The sequence below is a fragment of the Chiloscyllium plagiosum genome, unplaced genomic scaffold (genome assembly GCF_037043375.1).
Source record: "Chiloscyllium plagiosum isolate Xiang-an unplaced genomic scaffold, Cpla_swu_hap1 HiC_scaffold_1, whole genome shotgun sequence".
Lineage (NCBI taxonomy): Eukaryota > Metazoa > Chordata > Chondrichthyes > Orectolobiformes > Hemiscylliidae > Chiloscyllium > Chiloscyllium plagiosum.
In genome coordinates this window covers 51,027,594-51,047,862 of record NW_028270139.1, presented here as the reverse complement: position 1 = coordinate 51,047,862, position 20,269 = coordinate 51,027,594, and the positions used below count along the sequence as shown (strand labels likewise).

Below are 20,269 nucleotides of genomic sequence, written 5' to 3'. Positions count from 1 at the left end.
CTCAGCCCAGGCATTTCACTTTGGTGGGGTGGAGGGGAGACAGGAGGAGGTTGAAAAGCACAGGGCGGAGAACTGGCAGTCATGAATTTCAACAACTTACTCTCCTGTTCCCTTTGCAGCTGGCTGATGACTCTGTGCGTGAAAGCATTTGAAAGAAAGCAATCGCTGCGGTGACTGGTTAAAGAGATGTTAACAGACGAGGCTTTTGTGCGACCCACTAAACACGTGTGATTATCTATCCCCTCTGAGCAACAGTGCTGCTTGGCAGAACATCCACCCATGCAGGGAGGCCAAACAGGAGGTGCTCATTATTTACCTTCACCCAAGAGATGCAAGTTTGAAGGAAAAAGGAAATAAGACTGACTTTGACCCTGGATGTACAAATGCGGCAGACCAGGTGAAGCACACTTTATGCTAACTCCCAAACACCACATCATCCCCAAGGATGTTTCTGACTGAATCACATAGGTAGCGTTAGAAAGAAGTATCACTGGGATCAAATCATGTTGTGTAATTTTAGGTGTGTGAAGGCATTTACATAAACATGTTAATTATTTGGATGCTAATACTTGTTCAGCATGATTTTTACCCCATTCAGCAATACGTTTGGTGACTTTTGTGTTCATTAAGTTAAAATAACTTTGTCCGAATATCAGGGAGCACTTTTCATCATCAGGTGCCCTAGTGTTTGAGAACAGGATGAGGGGGTGGATGAGAGAACAAGGGCGGTTGAAATTCCTTCCATTGAAAATTTTAGTCAAAATGTCAGCATGAGTCCAAAATGGCAAATTCTGCTTTGTAACCATGGCAACCTTTTGTTATATTTCCTTGACAGGAGGAAAGTCAACATTCACCATTGCAGCCACCTCCCCCGCCAACAACCTTACCCACGTCAGCATGAAACCTCCTTGGGTCATATATTCCATTATTTCGGTAAAATGAGATAATAACTCCATTCTTTGTTGAGCTTAATAACTATCAATCAAAATGACGCATGCGCAAAATTTTCCTGCCAATGCTTTTGTGAAACTCAAATTAATTAACGAGAACAAAAGAAAGCCTGCTGGTTACAATGAGTGTGTAATAAAGCTTCTTTCACAACTCTGAAGCTGCTGAATAGCCACTTAACAAGTACAAGTGACTGAAAGTTTAATAAACCTAGTGCCACTTGCAAAATTTCCGAATAAGTCTGTAAATAGGGAACAAGCCTCATATATGCAAGTTATCATAATGTATTTTAGTAAGAGGAATAAGGAGGTCATGTGAAAATAAGAATCTAATGAAGTAAATGGGCAAAAGGATAGAGGGGTACAGTTGCACCAAGTTTTAAAAATATCAATGCAGGTTAACAAGGCCATAAAAATGCAAATCAAGCGCTGCAGTTCACTTCTAGATTAATTAAATTGATAAATTTACTTCTTCAAAATGTAGAAAGCCTCATAAAACTCTCCAAGCGATTGAAGTTCAGTATAGTTGCCTACTCCTCATCACAATATGTTATTTTTTATTATCAAAGACTTAGACCATAAAAGTGAAGAGGTCTTGCTGCACCTAGGGTTGGCGTCAGTGAGCCCATATGTGGGGTACTATGGAAACTTTAGTCTCCTAACTGCTGAGATGATATACATATCTTTGACAAGATTAATGAAGGTTCACAAGGCTGCTTTTATGCAATGAGAGTGTTGTCCTTTGAGGAAATATTGAGTAGATTAGATTGACATTCCCCAGAATTTAGAAGAATGAGATGAGATTTCTTTGAAACGTATTTGCCTAGATTTGATTGAATGCTGTGGTCCTCACATCGCCAATTAAATTGCTGTTGGGGGTGTCCGCTCATAATCCTGACAGCCGCCCATAGCAACCTAAGACTGGAAGCAGTGTTGAATATCTTACAGCAAAATGTCCATCTCTTTCGCTGCAAAAGGTCCCACTTAGAGAATTATCAGTCAAACCAATGGTTATCGCAGTGCCAGATGAAATTGGTGACCAATGGTGGGACAACAGGTAGTTCCACCACATGAAAGAGTCAGTAGTCTCAGTTGAAGGGCTGAGGGTCTGAATTCAAGACGGCATGAGGAATGTTGGAAGGAATGATGGCCTTGGGGGTGGTGCCACCAATGGTCCAAGGGGCTGTGCAAAAGACACCTTGCCTGATTAGCCACTTAAGAAAGGTCGGAGGGTGAACAGGCAGCACGGTACCTTCCTTACCCCGTCATACAATTTCAGACAGGTCAGGGTTAGATGACAGAAACACCGCCCATTGAATTTTAAACCCTCCAATGGGAAGTAAAATCTGGTACAAGACAGTTTTTTAAAGGGTTTGAAAAGGTAGATGCTGGGAAAATATTTCACCTGTTGGGGAATCGAGAAAACTGGATCAGAGTCAGACTTTTAGGAAGAGGCCATTAGGACTGAGATATGGAAAATTTTCACTAAAATAGAATTTTCACTCTCAACAGATTGTGGATGCTCAGTTGTTTAAAAACCAAGTGTTTGAATTCACTCCAATTTCTTACATACTTATCATCATCGACTTTCCTCGTGTTCCATTGATTTAGTTAATTCCATTTCCCTTGCTCATGCGTGTACTGTACTATAGCATTCAGCTTCTAAAGATATTTAACCACATTTCAGACCGAATCCAGACAGTTTCAATCTTTGAATTAGCCTGCTTTCGACATTAACCGATAGATTGTATTTTACCTGTTTCTAAGGAGAAAGTGAGGTCTGCAGATGCTGGAGATCAGAGCTGAAAATGTGTTGCTGGAAAAGCGCAGCAGGTCAGGCAGCCCTTCCTGAAGAAGGGCTTATGCCCGAAACGTCGATTCTCCTGTTCCCTGGATGCTGCCTGACCTGCTGCGCTTTTCCAGCAACACATTTTCAGCTGCTACCTGTTTCTAGACAGACATACAAGCCTCAAGGCTTAGGCTTTCAGTCCTCGTTGGGTTAGGGATACATCACTGAGAATGGCAATCCCTCACTAGGAAGATTTCCCCCAGCTCAACCAACTTTCTAACCATCAAGCCCCCACCACATTTCAGCACCACAGGTAAATAGGGTGGAGCTTCGATACCTGTCACAATTTGCATGTTCTGATACCTCTTTTCAACAAATACATTTCAGAGTAATTTCTAGAAGCAGTCTCTGAAATTGTGCACTGGCTCAGATTATAGAAAACATTTACCTTTAAGACCCCTCCCACTGACAGTAGAGGTTTGTTGCCTGGACAAATCTGGAGGCCCCTGAATCCAGCATTAGAAAGCTACTGTGAAAGCTGAGCTTCCCTCACTTTCATGGGCAGGGGAAGCATTTTTCATACCAATAAGCTTAGTTTCCATGTAGAGAGAGAGAGATAAGCTTTTTATTTATCATTTCTACCATATATGAGACAGTGTTCTTCCAGGACCAAGGGTGCTATATGCACAGCACAGACTACACACTTATACATGGTATAAAGTGCATAAGAAGTATAAAACGTGCAAGTTACAGTGTAATAGTAGAATGATCAATAATGGACATTTTTCTAGCAGCAGTTCGAAGTCATGCAAAGAATTTCAGATGATCATACTGTGCTAAGGATCCTGATGGCTTGGGGGAAGAAACTGTTGCACAGTCTGGCCTTGGGAGACTGAATGCTCCGGTATCTTCTGCCAGATGGCAGGAGGGAGAAGAGTTTGAGTGAGGGGTGTTGGTGTTTTCCACAATGCTCTTAGCCTTTCGGATCGAGCGTGTGGTGTAAATGTTTGTAATGGAGGGGAGAGAGACCCCGATGATCTTCTCAGCTGTCCTCACTATCCGTTGTAGGGTCTTACGTTCCGAGATGTTGCAATTCTCGAACCAGGCAGTGATACAGCAGCTCAGGGTACTCTCAATGAACCCTCTGTAGAGTGTGATGAGGATTGGGGATGAGAAGTGGGAGGTGGGAGCCAGAAACAGAGTGGTTTCATAGCATCTCTACAGTGTGGAAAGAGGCCATTCAGCCCATCATGTCTACACCAACCTTCCAAAGAGCATCCCACCCAGACCCAGCTCCCCACCTTGTAATCCTGCATTTCCTTTAACTAATCCAGCTGGCCTGCACATCCCTGGACAGTACAGGACAATTTAGGATGGCCAATCTACCTAACCTGCACAGGTTTGGACTGTGGGAGGAAACCAGAGCACCCAGAGGAAATCCACATGATCTTGGGGAGAATGTGCAAACTCCACACAGATAACCACCCAAGGCTGGGATCGAATCTGGGTTCCTGGTGCTGTGCGGAAGCAGTGCTAACCACTGAGCCCCAATGCGCATCTTGGAACTCAGTCGTCATAGCATTCACACCAGATGCACTGAAAAAGAAACAATGGAATGGGTTGGGAAAATTGAATACAATATACAAGTGGTCACATACAGTGAGCATGTACATTTGTTATTTGAAGCCCTTTCTTGCCCATGTCGATATACTGTGCACAGGTACAAATAAAGCCCATATTACTTCATGTGAATAGTAAGAGAGTCACTCTGGGCAAATTCTGAACCCTGGAGGATATTACCTAACCTGTTTGATGCTTTCTAGAAAATTGCAACATTTACAAGAAATCACGAGTGCATATTTAATGCAGATTCATTATCGTCAGCTAAATAAACATCTTGCAGCAACTACTATTTCGGTTTTGATTTATTGAGTGGCTAAGGTCACCTAGGTCAAGGTTGTTTGACTAAAACCTGGGTTCCTTCTGTTCTGCATGACTCAACATCACAACATGTCATAAGGTCACTTTGCTCTCACATCTTAAGATGTCCCTATGAGGTATGCTACCCTTTCCCAAAGATAGATTTGCTTTGTCACAGCTAAGGAAGTGATTTTTTTTCAGATTACATTTTAAGCATTTCATTTGTGTAAGAAAATAATGAGAATTAAGAAACAGTAATTGTTGAAAAAATTGGACTTACACAGCCACTCTGTAGATATCTTCAGTTTAATCAGGGCCTTAAATTCATAGATCTTGGAATCTTCTGCTGAATACTTAATTATTTCCTATATCTCTATACCACAGCCATTTTGCTTTAAGAATGCACTGAGCCTTTTTTGTGAAAACAGAACTGCATTGTGCATGAATTATTATGCTCAAGTCAGTGAAACAGTGCATGCCATCTCTAAGCAATATGAGAAAGTAAAGTAGGCAGACTGAATTCCAGGGTGACCAACTTTATGACACCCTGTGCTGGTTCTCATCTGCAGAATCAATGGATAATCAAGACTAAGAATCAATTAGAATGAAGGCTTGCAATTGTACCTTCACTGGACTAACAGTTAATGAACGGGTTGTTGAAAATACACCAAATCTCACTCAACAAAATGAAATAACAAAAAAATGAGGATAATTCTAAATAGCTTTTCACAAAATGGATGTTGAATTGATATGCACAGAACCTGTCTTGGCTTCAGTATTCTCTCACAGAGACAGTGCTTCACGACTGTTACAACCTCACTCTTTCATTATCTTTCTTTGCTCAGTGTCAATTTGTTTAAATTCTAGAGACCAAATACAATCAAAATTACATTTTACAAGAAAAATTCTTTATTAACATGATGATATGATGAAAAACTTGGGATGAATTCAATTGGGTCTCTTAACATGTCAAACAGATAAAACTCCCTAATAGATACTGCTGTTTATGCATAAGTGATTTTAAATGCACTATTTAACTACATTAAGTTGCATTAAATTGAGGTTGTCTGGATTGTTTAGCAAATCACGGTCAGCTTTGCTGGTTTTATCTAAGCTTATCCAGGGTCCCATCATTATGCTTCAACACTGCACAGTCAGCCTTCAAATGATAGACTATTTTCCACCATTCTACAACATAACATACTTCCGCTTTATTTATGCTTTCCATCTAAATTTCAGTGTTGGTTGTAGCTACGTTATGCGGCTAAAATCTATGCCACTTTTCCCATTCAAACACCATGCTGAGTGAGTAATTTCTCAGACAGGCACAGCTCAAACAGACTGATCTAATCACTTGACGCCAACTCTCTGATCAAACCAAGCTTTTCACATTGTGAGATGGACTGTAACTTTGCACCATGTAGTCTGGCTAGTGATTTAACCTGAGGGCTTATTTCACCCCTGAGAATAGTGAGATTCAAAAATATCACACAACTAAATGCTGCATAGAATGGACAGACATTTGATGCTAAGTGTGTAGGCCACACTGACATCTAAACTGACATGGGAAGGAATTCACACTTCATGGCTAGATATTCCTAGCATTGACGCTTTACTGGCTAAAGAAAGATCTTCATTCAAATCAACATGTAACAGTGCTTATACTTTCTCATGACTGGAGCTTTTGACTCAGCTGATCCCCAATTTCAAACATATACAGCTCACTGAAGAACAGGCGTAGTTTCCTCTTCCCCTCTGTCAATTTTCCTCAATTAAGCAATTAAAGTTTTTTTTTCCTTTTTTTTGTAACCTGAGGAAAAAAGTGAATTTGTGAAAGTCTGCTGGGGTGGATTAAATATGTTATTATCAACTCCCCTGTTCTTCTTTTCTAATAGTGGAGCGTGTTATTAACATAACTCTGAAAGGGCTTCCAGCTATTTCCCAAACAATCAACGAGAGCTCCTGCTGTTAGCTTTCTCAACCCTGACACGACTGAATTAGAAAGAGACAGTAACCAGTCTCTCAACTAACCGCCCCGCCCCACCTCCTTCTTACTCTTCAAAGAACACGGAATATCCTTTGCTCCTATTCACTGTTAAATGTTCTTACAGTCTACATTTCCATTCTTTCACTAGTGTGACGATTGTTCAAAGTCTGTTCTTGGTGAGCTATTTCTGGAGTCCCCCAATGGCACTGCCACTTTATACACTAAACAGCTGAGTCATATAGAATAGAAGAATCCTAAATTTGAGCTTTCATTTCTTTAGTTTAATCAAGTCAAGGATGCTACTTTTAGTGTGAAGTGGAAGTGTGCACATCAGCTGTGACTCAACTGGTAGTTCATTGGAGCCAAAATGAAATGGATTTAAATCTACACAGTGGTTTAAGAGCAAAATCTAAGCTGACACTACACACAGTTGTGAGAGCAAATTACACCATCAAAGATCCTGCCTTTAGGAACAACTTTAAACCATTTGTCCTGGTAGGTCAATATAAAGGACCGAGAGCTTTATTTCGAGGATATGCAGGGGAGTTCTTTGGATATTCTGCTCAATATTCGTCCCTCACTCAATAACTAATGCTTTTGCATGCAGATTGTCTGGCCATTATCAAATTGTTGTTTGTAACAGGTTGCTATGCACTAATTGGCTGCTGTATTACACAGTGATAATACTTCAAAAGAGCTTCATTGGCTGTTATATACTTTGAGATGTCGAGTTGTCTTGAAAGGTGCCATATAAATGTAAGTCTTATCTCTCTGCCAAGATTACTGCTTCTGAATACAGCATCCAAATGTTACTTGGAGGGGGCAGGATTGGATTCAATTTTGATGATTCTTCCTGCATCAGCTCTCTACCATCCCCAGTGCAGTCGAATACCTGCTGACACAAGCTGTCAAGGCTCTTACATAAATAATGTTCACTTAGACAAGATACTGGAGCATAACCCCAGTAGCTAAATCAATGGATCTGGATGAAGTCAGGAAGAAGGAAAATTAACAAAAAGCTAACAACATTATGTCAGTAAAAAGCATATACTGTGTGATTATTTGGCAGTCTATTTCCAACTGTACTATACTAAACAAAAACACAGTTGATATCAGACTAGTGGCTCCCTTATAGCTTTAAAGCAGTTTTGCCTTGTCCGTCTGTATATTTATCATGGATTTTTTTTATTGAACTATCAATAAAAGCCGAAAACATAAAAAGGCTGGTGCTTCTGGAAACAGATGAGAGCTCCAATTCCTCTTCAGCTATGGAACTTAGTATGAAAGGAACATCAGAGAAACAGGGCCATCACACAAGCCCTAGAAACCTTTCATCCCAATACACCCTTCCCAAGGATTACTTTGAGCAACCTTTCTTGTGAAACTCTACTGTGCACCAGTAGCAATAATGTACATCTTAAAAGGACTTTGTTTAGTCAGAAGTAGCCTTTCATAATGAACAGGAACCCGCAAAGAATGCTCAGTGAATACAGATGTGTTCAGCTCATGAAGGCCAAACCTACTCTGGTCACAAATAGGTTCTCTGTGGCCCAAACTCACAGCGCCAACCAACCAACAACTATCTTGCAATTTGGCCAGTCAGACGCACGGTATTAGCATCCAAGGGTTAATGCCAAGGGAGAAGATTGTTTAAAATTTCACATTACCAAAGAGGATTACATTGCATCTACTGAGAGGATCAACAATGTAAGCCTACACTAAGCCATTATTTCAGAAACAAAGCTTTCATTTTTAAGCCTTTAGAAACAAGAATAAATTGCACAAAAGAAAAAATTCTTCTGATGTGAGAACAAGAGCAAACACTAAATGCTTTTCATACAAATTTGGATTTACAGGGCATAAATGACCTAGCAGGCCAGATGGCATCCAGGGGAAATCAGTCCCAAATTCATCCCAGTCAAAGCCCTTAACACGGAATGTTTTTCGTTTCAGCAAATAAACAGCAAAGCTTAAGAAGTCAATAGCTGTAGTTCGTTGAGCTCACAGGGGCACGCTATCTCTTGGTGACTGTGCCGTGTATTTATGGAATGTAATCAAGCAGCTCCCTCCATTGTCTTAAACCTTATACTGAATGTAGACCAGATCATAATAAGGATCTTGCAGTGTTATGAACATGGCTTGCCAAAATACTGCCATGTCCGAAACCTACAACAATTGTGTCATCTGTTCTTCCCAACTGTGAGAGCCATAACAAGCGAGATAACCCAGAAAGTGCAAGAAATATTGTGAAATCCTGACGGCAGGAAAAAGTGGGCTAGCTTTTAGGAAGACTGACAAAATCAACTAGTGCAATGCTATACTCTCCTTGAGATTTTCAATTTATTGTTTATCACTCAGATCGCAGTAGATGGCTAGACGAGGAAATGCATCTCATGATGTACTATTTGATATACAGACCAAAATGATCCCACAGCTGAATATTCACAGAAATTTGACCCACCTGCATCTTAAGCTGACAAATATAGAAGCTGAAAATGTGTTGCTGGAATGAGGAAGAAGGGCTTATGCCCGAAACGTCGATTCTCCTGTTCCCTGGATGCTGCCTGACCTGCTGCGCTTTTCCAGCAACACATTTTCAGCTCTGATCTCCAGCATCTGCAGACCTCACTTTCTCCTGACAAATATAGAAGGCCAGTTTAGCAAAGTATGAGTTAGTTAAACTGTATTGTGCCAAAGTAAGTCCCTGCTATCTGAATAGGAGGAAACGAATTGTGTTTAAAGGGGAGATTGCATAACAGCTACAAGAATTTCAACTTTCGGTCAGGTTGATTTTGATACAATGATACAAAAACTCTTCGATGAACTGGGCAAATCTATTAAAGGATTAAAACAATCAATATCAGTGAGAGGTGTTCAAAAATAATTTAGTGTGATATATAATCTATTTAGAATCCTAAGGGGTAAGAGCTCTGCCTACCAAAAAGCACTGATGACTAAAAAGATACATGCAACAAATCTATTTGAAAAGAAGCTTGCATTGGATATCAAAATCAATACACCATTTATGACACATATTAAGAGAAATAGGGTGGTCAGAAACAATGTGGCCCTCGAAAATTGATAACACTGATGGTGCCAATGAAATATGGAAATAGCAGACATGTCGACTAACATTTGCTTCAGTATTTTGGACGGAGCAAACAATCAACCAATGGATATCCCAAGGAAACTAATATTGAATCAGGAATTGGGACTCACTTTGATTACGATAAGCAAAGTAACAGCAGTGAAGAAAAGTATGCCAATGAAGAGTAACACATTCCTAGAATCAGATGCTTCCACCATAGGATCTTGAAAGAAGTAGTTTAAGAAAATTGCATGTACATTAACTACAATCACCCAAATTTCTCTCAATTCAGAAACAGTGTGGGCAGAATCTTTCTTGACCACGAACAACGTGGGCTACAGTGAGAAATTCAGAAGAATCACAGAGGATTCTGGGTAATACAAGATGGAGAACAGGAAGAATTTCTGGCTCTAACAGCTGCTCATTTTTTGAGGTATTTTAGGTGTTGGAGGTGATTTCCTTGAATTCCAGGAGCAGCAATTACAGTTTTATATGCTGTTGCATTGTTTTGGAACCTTGGAGAAAAAAATGTCAAAACAACAACACTTTTAAAAGGGAGAGGATCAGACAAAGGAAGCACATGGTGAAGTCAGTGCAAGAGAGAGAGAGACACAGAGAGAGAGAGAAAGAAACCCACATTGCTAACTGACAGTTAGCAGTTACAGCCTTTGCTGTTGAATTCATGTATTGCTGGTCATTGGTGTGCATCTGGGAAGATTAAAAAACAGTGAAATTACAAGGATGTTGGAGGATTTGAGCTATAGGGAGAGGTTGAATAGGCTAGGGCTGTTTTCCTGGAGTGTCGGAGGCTGAGGGGTGACCTTTTAGAGGTTTATAAAATCATGAGGGACATGGATAGGATAAACAGACAAGGTTTTTTCCCTGGGGTGAGTGAGTCCAGAACTAACGAACATAGGTTTAGGGTGAGAGGGGAAAGAGACCTCAGGGGCAACTTTTACATGCAGGGGGTGGTACGTGTATGGAATAAGCTGCCAGAGGAAGTGATGGAGGCTAGTACAATTGCAACATTTAAAAGGCATCTGGATGGTTTGGAGGGATATTAGCCAGGTGCTGGCAGGTGGGACTCGATTGGGTTGGGATATCTGGTCGGCATGGACGAGTTGGACCGAAGGTTCTCTTTCCATACTGTACATCTCTTTGACTCTATGAGAGACTTGAAAGGGCTCAGAAAAGTTTTATAAGGACCTTGCCAGGGTTGAGGGTTTGAGTTATAGGGAGAGGCTGAATAGGCTGGGGCTGTTTTCCCTGGAGCATCGGAGGCTGAGGGGTGACCTGATGGAAGTTTATAAAATCATGAAGGGCATGGATAGGGTAAATAGAGAAAGACTTTTCCCTGGAGTGGGGGGGGGGGGGGGCAGAGCTAGAGGAACTAAGTTTAGGGTGAAAGTGGAAAGAGACCTAAGGGCCAACGCTTTCATGCAAAGGGTGGTGTGTGTATGGAATGAGCTGCCAAAGGAAGTGATGGAGGCTGGTACAATACAACATTGAAAAGGCACCTGGATGGGTATATGAATAGGAAGGGTTTATAGGGATATGGACCATGTGCCGGGAAATAGAACTAAATTAATTTAGAACATCTGGTCGGCATGGAAGAGTCGGACCGAAGGGTCTGTTTCCATGTTGTACATCTCTACAACTCTATGAGTGATCAGGAAAGGCCTTTCTTGACATTGAGACCAACAAGCTCCATACATCGAGGATCTCGCTACTGAGTGGTGAGAAGCCTATTAACAGAGATTATCGATTAATATTACCACATTGTTACTTACAGTAATGTAAACCACATTACTGTGAAGGTTCCCATTCTCCCACCCACTGGAGAGAAACTAGATCCTGAGAATTCCAACATGGAAGCCAGAGCATGTCCCTGGCCTCTCCAGCTCGATGCTTGTTTCTCTGGATCTCCATCTTGGAGACATAGCACCATCATGTCAGAGCACACTCAACAGGCATCCTACATCCATAGACACTGGCATCTGACATGAACCAGTCTCTCTGCAACTGCATGGCATATCTCTGATCCACTTAGAGTATGCTTCTACAACTTAATACTGCACTTTGGAGCATATTGGCATCTATCATTGCAATGCTGCAGCAAGCACATTGTGTGTGCATTTACATGCCCTCTGATTGGACCAGGCTACATTGCAGGGCTGCTTGCTTGCTCTTTTAGCATTCACTCATCTTGAGCCCAACTGGACAGTCCTGCCCTAACATAGAACATAGGTTGGTACAGCACAGGAACAGGCCCTTCGGCCCTTCAGCCTATCATGATGCCATTCTAAACTAATTCCATCTGCCTGCACATTGCTCATATCCTTCTTTTCCCTGCCTGTTCATGTGTCTAAATGCCTCTCAAACATTGCTATCATATTGGCTTCGACCAGCTCCCATGGCACTGTGTATCAGGTGCCTACAACCCTCAGTGTAAAAAAAAACCTGCCATGTACATTCCTTTAAACTCTCCACTCACATTTTAAACCTATGACCCTTAATATTTGCCTATATTTTAGCATTTCGCCCCCCCCCCCCCCAGCCATGGATACCAGCCTCATATTATTTGTGCCTTGCCTTGCCTTTAAGTGCGGACACAAATCCAGGTTGCACAGTTGCCAGCAGAGATCAGTGGATGGTGCTACAACAACCTCTCACCTGAAACTTGGGCCAGCAGCTTCTGTGGCAAAAACACTGAACATGTTTCAACCAAATGGCCATATCTCAAAATCAGAGAGGGGGGCAATCATCTGTCATCAAGACTGACACCCTTCGATTATAGGCTCGCAATACCACCACTTGAGGATAGCCTGCAAGATCAATCCAGGGGCTTTGGGCACTGTCAGTCAGCCACTTGGGCCAATCAGTGTCAGGAGCCTCTCATCATTGGGAATGAAGTGCCAGTATCAGGTACCTCACCTTTCTTGGGCTCTTTTGGCCCTATTATGGACCCTTTCTTTTCCTGAAGTGAGAGTAAATGGATTGGGGGTTAGGATTGAGTGAGATGTTGGTGTTGGTACAGGGGAAAGGTTGTGAGATGGCCTGACTGAGTGATTGAGCAATTAGACAGTGCAGAGGCCATGCAGGGTGAGGCATGTGGGATAATTGGGTGGGTGAGGCTGACTAGAGAAAGAGCTTGCAAGCAACAGTGAGAATAGTAGAATGTGAGCCTTGGTGGGAGCTGTGTGCAGTAGCAGAGATAGAGAGAGTGTGACACAGTAGAGAGAAAATGGTGGTGCTTACCCCTGGTGGGGTGTGTAAAGTCATCACCCATCTTACTACATTACTGGGTGTTTTTCCATATGGCTGAGGGCACATTGGCATAAGGTGGCAACACCTGGTATAGTACTCTCCTCTGTCAGTTCTGAGGGAAAAGGACAGCACGCCCTCTGTACCACCTGGACCTTCAGGTTTATGTGTGCAAAGTAGACTGCCAATATCTGGGTTTTATAGAAGGCACGAAGCACTGGGGATATTGTTTTATGTTAGGATATCTCAGTTGGCTGCAGTGAGTGAGAGAATCGGGCAAGCATTGGATGAGAGGTTCACTACAGGGGCATTGTAGATAATTAAGAATGTATGTTTGGGATTGCACCACAAGAAAACTCTCTAGGCCTAACAAAGAGAAGCTATCTGTGCAACATGACAAAAATGACATTTTATCAAAGTCTGGTAAGATTCAGCCCTGTTCTTTTCAACTGGAGAATTGGACGTGGCATTCAGCTGTTTAAGGAAGTTCAGAAAGAAAATCAGTGAGCTGCAGATCAGTTAGTCTAAGATCCATTGACAGGAAATGGTATATAATTAAGGAAAGAGAAACTGACCACCTTGAAAAATTTTATCTGATCAGAGAGAGCCAGCATGCATTTGGAAAAGGTAACTCATGCCTGATGAATGTGAGTGAATTTTTGTGAGCAGTAACGAACATAGTGAAGAGACAAATATCTATGGATATGTTACATATGCATTTGGTAAAGTTCCATCGGAGAGATTGTTGACCTTAAATGAAAGCTCAAAGAATCGAAGGCAACTTCATGACTTAGTTTGAAAACTGGCTGAGAGCCAGGTGAGTGAGAAGAGGGATAATGAACAGATACTCTCATTGGGAGGATGAGATGTGTGGTGTTCCACAAGGATCTGTGCTGGGTCTCAACTACTCAGAGTAGAATGATTTAGTTGATGGCATGGAAAACCACACATCCAGACTTGTTGACGATACAAAGACAAGGTGCCACTTTAGGCCGTGTAGATGGAAGCGTAAAATTACAAAACCAGTAGCTTCCTTGAGGGGATCCGCCACTGTACACAGGAACAGATTCACAATGGCATTTTAGCTAATGCACATGCACATGGCATTAGTACAGAGAGAAGAATAGCAAATATTGTATGTGATGACAATACTATCAAAAGACGCTGTCCTACACCAACAGCAGGTTTTACTGGCTATAAAAAAGGAGTGACTCTTAGGAAATCCCAGTTAAAATGGCACTTAATTTATTTAAAATTCATATAGTTAAATAATCAAAATAAGCAAGCTGGTTGATGAAGACTTAGAGTCATAGAGTCATAGAGATGTACAGCATGGAAACAGACCCTTCGGTCCAACCCGTCCATGCCGACCTATGTCCCAACCCAATCTAGTCCCACCTGCCAGCACCCGGCCCATATCCCTCCAAACCCTTCCTATTCATATACCCATCCAAATGCCTCTTAAATGTTGCAATTGTACCGGCTTCCACCACATCCTCTGGCAGCTCATTCCATACACGTACCACCCTCTGCATGAAAGAGTTGCCCCTTAGGTCTCTTTTATATCTTTCCCCTCTCACCCTAAACCTATGCCCTCTAGTTCTGGACTCCCCAACCCCAGGGAAAAGACTTTGTCTATTTACCCTATCCATGCCCCTCATAATTTTGTAAACCTCTATACGGTCACCTCTCAGTCTCCGACGCTCCAGGGAAAACAGCCCCAGCCTGTTCAGCCTCTCCCTGTGGCTCAGATCCTCCAACCCTGGCATGTGAAAGCAACTGAAAAGCCTGGCCTAAATTAAGGGCAAACAAGATAAGATGTTTTCCCTATCTTCTTTGTCTATCTCAGCTCCTCTTACCGAGGTTTACAACTATGTGTCCACAATTTAATGATCACAATACAAGATTAATGAAAAAATATTTGAACAAAATATGGTAAAAATATCCATTAAAAAATTAAATTCATTATTTCAAGATTTTGCCAAACATTTTTTGAAAGAAAACGTAGTTTTCTAATCATTAGCATTTTTAGGCTATTAGGTGTGTTGATTGTCTATTGGCCTCATCTTGAGACAGTAATCAGGGTGTTTTCTCATCAGACATCACTCTATATTTGATATCAGATACAATTAACACAAAAATGGCAAGTGAATCTGTTGAAAAAATTAGAAATTCAAATGCTTTGAATGTAGCATCATTGTTTAGAAGCTTTCAATTTTGATTATTGTAATTAATCTTTGCACACTAATACGTACCACATCCATTGTGCACAATGTACAAGATATAGTGTAACAATAAGTCAACTTTCCCAACTAAATTCAGAGGAATACATTTGCTAATATGCTATCAACTATTGATGACTATAAAGCCAACATTAATTTATTCGAATTACATTACTACCTGTTACTAACAGCATTCTTTAAATTGGCTGCTATACCATTCCTATTGAGTGAAAATACCTTCAAAATAAACAGTGAAAGGCAAAGCATGTTGTCATCCTTCTTTACTTAATAAAGGACAATAATATTACACATGCCATTTTCTGATACAGCATGATTCCTTGGTTTCTTTTTCAGGAGATCCAAGTTGACATTTGCTCTGGGCAATAGCTCTGCCTCATATTGAGGTAGTATTGAGAATCTTTCAGCCTGATTCCTGTATCTATAGGCAAAAAAAACTTTACAAAGCATTCCATAGCAAAAGACACCAAAATGTCTCTGGAATGTCTCCAGCTCAACCACTTGAAGGGTGTCAGAGATGTTCAAAAGTAGTTTTTCTAAAGCAGGAATCTTCACTTTGTTCATTAAACACCAGGCAGACCGTCCTAATTCAAAACAGTAATTTTGCTGAAACAGTAAAGATTCAATGAAATGTATTTTGGCTGTCAGCTATTAAAAGGGAATTAGATCAAGGGGCACATAAATCCAGCTTACCTCAAGTTACTGCTTTGGTGTGAGTAAACCACTACTGATGATGCCACAGTTCTCCCACTTAGCCTCAAAATATGCAGTGTGGGGAAATTACACGACATGTGCCTAACCACACACACCAAGGTTTATTTTAATAAAGATTGACTGTTACTAATTTACAAAAATCTTATCAGTCTCCTCTTGCCCTTGCTATGATCCAAAGGTTTACATTACTTCAATTACTTTTATTACTACAATGTAAAGGAATTATCTTTGCATTCCAAAATACTGACTCAAATTGAGAGAAACATTTCTTTTTGCCCAAGACTGTAAGTAACAGGAAAATGTACATGTGACATCATGCTTGACACTGGAATGCCACAATTAAGTTACATGATTACACATTCTGAGTGTAAAAGCCCTCTGCATAAATGTTAGCGAAAAATCTGGAGGACGTCCTTGTGTAGTTCTGCACCAGCTTTTCCAGGGCAATCATCGACAAAATGAATTTCACTTTCTCAGCAACTAATTTTTTTCACGCCACTTCTCAATAAACCCAGTATTTGACCCTGGATATTTCAAATGTCTAATATCCAGATTGGGAAAATTGACTTCAGGTTATACACAACACAGCCACTTTCACAGTAAAAATAATGCCATTACACCTGAATCCATAGGCTTTGTCCTTTGCTATGCACACCCATTGCAGGTTGTTTGCAGGCTATGCATTGAATCATTATCCAGATTGCAAGTGTCTCAGCTTCAGAACTTGCCAGTATTGCCTGAAACTTCTCACCAGCACTCATGGCTGCTGATGTCATCAAGCACTGATTGAACTATAATGTCAAGGAAGAGATTTTCTGCATAAGAATGTTGTGATTCAGCATTTGCAAATGCGGATCCAAACACATTCAAACATCATTTACGTTACTACAGTTGAAGATGAAAGAATACAAAGCACACGCTGAAACCATTGCCCTGTATACTATTAACATTTTCTTTTAAAGACGAGGAATGGGACATGTGTCTTGCTCCCATTCGGCTAATATCCATGACAGTTTGGGTTTCATAATAAAAGGGCGGACAACAAAAAGCATTAAACAGATTATGTAAAGCTGTCCTTAGAAAAATTAGATGTCACCCATTTATGTGCCTTACAGCCCCTGTCAAACATCTGGATTCATGCTGTCCCACACTCCCATACCCGGGCCTCAGAAATCCAAGGATTACTGCATTCAGTAAAGACAAAACTTTCCTTATAACTTTTCTTCTTAGTTTCAGACAAAAAAACGTTTTTTGATGAAGTAAATTTTGACCACAAGCCCATTTTAAGCAATGATGCCGACTAATACCTTAAGTATTCTCCGGTTCTTAATTTGTGTTTACATCTACACTTCAATCCCATCTCTAAAGCTTGTGGTATTTCTTCTATTAAACAAAATTCTGTATTGAAGTGCCTGCATTCCAAAGATAATTAAAGAAGAAACAGCAACATAAAGACAGACTACGAATTGTAAAATAATCATCTATCAGGCAGAGTTCTGAGAATATGCAGCAGTTTCAGGCTTACTGCCTTGTTTTCCTTCTGGGGTTTTAATTATTTTAGCTTGTGTATCTCCAGAATAGACTATTCATTTTACACACCTTAACTGCCAAGAAGAGTGCTCAAATCAGAACCAACATATCTAGGTTGTTTTGATTAAAGATTCGTTCAACTACTCTGAAAAAGACAGAATCAAAATGGTGGCATAGTCTGACACCCTAACTCGAGGAACAGCCAAAATACTAAAGGGATATTAAAGAGGTGGCCAGCTGCTTTCTAACTACTCCTAGCTGGCACTTCAATAGGAATTCCTGTCATGCTCCCAGAGCAGACATTTGAATGTAATGTCATAGGATTATTTAACTTCATTAGGTCAAGGACACATGCAGTGCAGAAGCTAGACACTGTTCTGTTGCTAGGTGACAGCTCCAATGCACTCAGCTAGTACCGCAGGAAGTCACCCACGCCTATTACCTGCAGCTGCCCTGCAATCATCAGAAGCACAATCCAGGCATGTTACCTCGGCAAATCGGGCTTTCCCATTGGCGACGTATGCAAAGTGCTTTTATCACATGACTAACATGCAAGGCTGCCTGTGAGAAACTGTCAGCTTCTGTGAGACATCTTAAGTAGCTAACATTAATTGTTGAAGGTCAGTTGACATGGAGCTATATTATCAAGTGTATTAATTATAGTTCAGTTAAATTGACATGCCCTGATAGGAGTCTCTCCAATGAAGAGTATTAACAACAGTATATCATTTTTTGCACCATTACTGTTTTACCCTTTATGTCTAATCTGCAAACATCCCCTCTCCTGAAATGTGTTTTATTATTGGTCTGTCAAATCAGGACATTATATTTTTATTAAAGTCTCTTAATTTTTTCAGTGGACAGGATTTGCTGCTGAGTTGCTCTGGAGTAGCAACTTTGCTTTAAATCATAAATGTATTTAATTATCAATAGGGGTGCAACAAGAATGTAGGGAAAGAGCAGAATAAGAGAAATAAGTGGCTGACTCCTCCAGAGAGAGTCGACCCTGGATTGGGCAAAACCCTTTTGCATGTCAGATTTTAATGATTTGAATTGGAAAATTTCAAAATAATGTTCACAGTTTTGTGAACTTAACCAAACCCAGTCAATAAAATCTTGATGGATAGAAAATTTGGAATTGACATTTGTTTTGATAAATGTTATACAAACAGTTGAAAATAGATGACAAAATAAATCATGGACATCTAGCATCTTCTTCGTTGTCATCATGCAACTTCTGCATGGCAAGACTTTCCTTTCTCACTGTCTCAAACAGTCACAGCCTGGAAGAGGCCAAAATAAAACCCATTACATACTGCAAACTGAAAAAATTAACTAAAACTTTAAGAAAGCCTTTGGGCTGTGTTTCTCTGTTGTCGCTCTGTGAAAATCCTTTCACGGTAAGGACACATTCCACCATTGGGATCTCTCCCCTCCCACCCATGGGGCTTTTTATTACCAATTATTTAAATTAAAAGGAACAAGTAGAGAGCAAGTTGTGTTTAGTCCATACATGCAGATTTACCAGCATTGATATGTAGGTCTAAGTGGCCAATGCTGGGATTGATTTGAGCATGATTCAGCGCACTGTACATGTTTCAGCATTCTTTTCACACCTGCTGACTTGTTTTGCTAATCCTTACATGGTTTTCTCCAAACTTTCCTTATTCCATGTTCTTCACTTTCTTCTTCTTGCTGTCTCTATACTTTAGACATCCTTAATGCATACAGTGGAACAATCAAAAACATAAGCTGAATCTCACACCTCAAATCGTCTGCATCACGACTGTACTTTTTGTGTAAATGATTGACATAATGAAGCATTATTAAGCAATTGCTAAAAATAACTTGCTTTCAGTACATAAAACACAATGCAGGCTTTGTGTAATAAAGATAAAATGCTAATCAGTGTAACAATGGAGTATAAAATTAAATCCTTTGTGGCAATAGTTGTTGCTACAGTTTTGGTCTGTTTTTATTTTTCTGCAATAGACCACAAAGCAATAAAATTTTGATAGAACTATTGTTTAATAAATATTAATTTTTTATAGATAATAAAAACAAAAAATACTATGATTTGTTTATTAATTTTGCTGCTTTCCTTAACACTAACCTTGAAGCCAAGAGTTTTAAATATTTATTTATACCCCATTTAAGTATCCCAGATTGGAGAGCCTTTCACGATTATTTCAGTAGCCATTAGCAACCAAAAGTCATCGAGATAACAAAAGATGCGCAGTCTATTTTTTGCCCATCCTTTTGTTTACTATCGGTTAGTCTAGCCTTGTCCATATACATGTCTTTACCATCTCTTAGGTGACATACCAGCGTAGTTATAGCAACAGGAGAGAATGTCCCCGGCACAAAATAAAACAACGTTAAAGGAAATGGTGCTTCTGAAATTTTTTAATAGTGAAAATTCACAGTAATATACTTAAGATTGTCTAAAGCTAGTTGTTGCTATTTACTAGCATATGGCCATAGTGTCCTCCAACAAATAAAACCACATCGAGGGAAAAGTCTGTTTATTTTGACGTCAAGATTAATAAAAGTGCACAAACCTCAAAATAACACTTCTTCTTCAAGACATAACAGACTTGATGAAATAAAACCACAGCTGGGAACAATGTGCAAGGTTCCTTATAGGCGACATGGACTGTTAACACTGTTAGAGACTGAGCAATGCATTGAAGTCATGTGCTCCTTTGCTAAGATAGAAGACTTCAAAGTATCATCTGTGAAGTTTTAATTTGCTATGTGCTGTTGGATTGTAAGGAGATTGTGTGTGTG

General features: G+C 40.3%; 1 protein-coding gene and 1 long non-coding RNA gene across 4 annotated transcripts in view; one reads left to right on the top strand and one right to left on the bottom strand.

The window, feature by feature from the left end:
• The window catches only part of slit2 (slit homolog 2 (Drosophila)), a 464,730-nt gene that overhangs the window by 376,898 nt on the left and 67,563 nt on the right, over positions 1-20,269 (bottom strand). The gene's annotated exons all lie outside the window — the stretch shown is intronic.
• Positions 1-20,269, top strand: part of LOC122551711 (uncharacterized) — a 36,607-nt gene that overhangs the window by 9,616 nt on the left and 6,722 nt on the right. The window contains exons 2-3 of the long non-coding RNA XR_006312168.2: positions 120-397; positions 836-933. This is a non-coding gene — a long non-coding RNA (uncharacterized LOC122551711). The remainder of the gene's footprint in view (positions 1-119; positions 398-835; positions 934-20,269) is intronic.